Below are 1,243 nucleotides of genomic sequence, written 5' to 3' on the forward strand. Positions count from 1 at the left end.
TTTTTTTTGGAATGTAATCGATTTGGCAGCCATCAAGTGTGGTCCTTGCATACTGAACTACCCCTAAATATTTATATAATTATTATTTATTTTATGTGTCATTTATCCATCTATTTAAGTTATTTTTAGTTTCCGCACATGTTTATGGCCTATGTGCATGTTGGAGGAATAGTTGGGCCGAAGGTCTAGATACCCTAAAAATGAAAAAAAGACGAAAACTTGACTTAATCAAGAAGATATATTCACAAGAATCATTGTAGTTTGAGAAAAAATTAATTAGAGTCAAAATGCATTTCCATTCTAAAAGAGGAGGTCAAAATAGACTAAAAAAGCAGCAAGTTGTATTATGTTAAAATAAAGATTACAAAAAAAATAAAAAAAAGGCCAGAGATAAAATTAATTACTGTTGCCAACTTGCAAGTTGGATAACAATCACCAATAAAGAACAGGTAAACATACTTAAGAAACAGTATCTTATGGTCCAAATAGAAGAAAAGGTTGTTTCCACGCTTGTTTTTTCTATATTTTGACCATCAATCGTTTTTACTTCTATGTTAGTGGATAATACATTTCTCAGACAAGATCTTCGGTTGGAACTATTAAAAACAATTGGCATGGAAAGAATCATTAGCCTTAATCTATTGTTTTTCGCATAAAATAATTAAAGCCCATTATCGCATGGTCTTTTTTTTTATTATTATTATACTTTTTTATTTGCTTTTAAGGGTTTTCTTCTTCTTTTAATTGAATGTGATAGGCACTTCAATGGATCTATAAGAGCTCAACCTCAAAAATATATATATATATATATATATATATATATAAAAGAAGTGTATACTTTAAGCCCAAGAAAAACCAATAGTCCATATGTATCAGATTTATGTATACTTATATGTGTATATAATGTGTTTATACAAAAATAATTAGATGTACTACTAATCTAATTCAAGGATACGAAAAAATATTTTAAGTTATTATAATAATTAACATGACATGTAGCACATCAGACAGGACTCAAATTGTTGTAGGTAAGTAGATCCCAATTTTGCTGAGTGGTAGAATAGATCTTTGAAAATCGATCACCATTGAAGATTGAATGGTAGTACATGATCAAAATACCATATATAGGTGTTTATGCGCATATACGAGGATACATGTCAATATACGAGTGAGTATATGATTGAATTTGTATATTAAATTTGGCAAGTGACCCATCCACAACTTCCTTAATTAGTTTATCCAA

Source organism: Macadamia integrifolia, chromosome 2, assembly GCF_013358625.1.
Source record: "Macadamia integrifolia cultivar HAES 741 chromosome 2, SCU_Mint_v3, whole genome shotgun sequence".
In the NCBI taxonomy this organism is placed as follows: domain Eukaryota; kingdom Viridiplantae; phylum Streptophyta; class Magnoliopsida; order Proteales; family Proteaceae; genus Macadamia; species Macadamia integrifolia.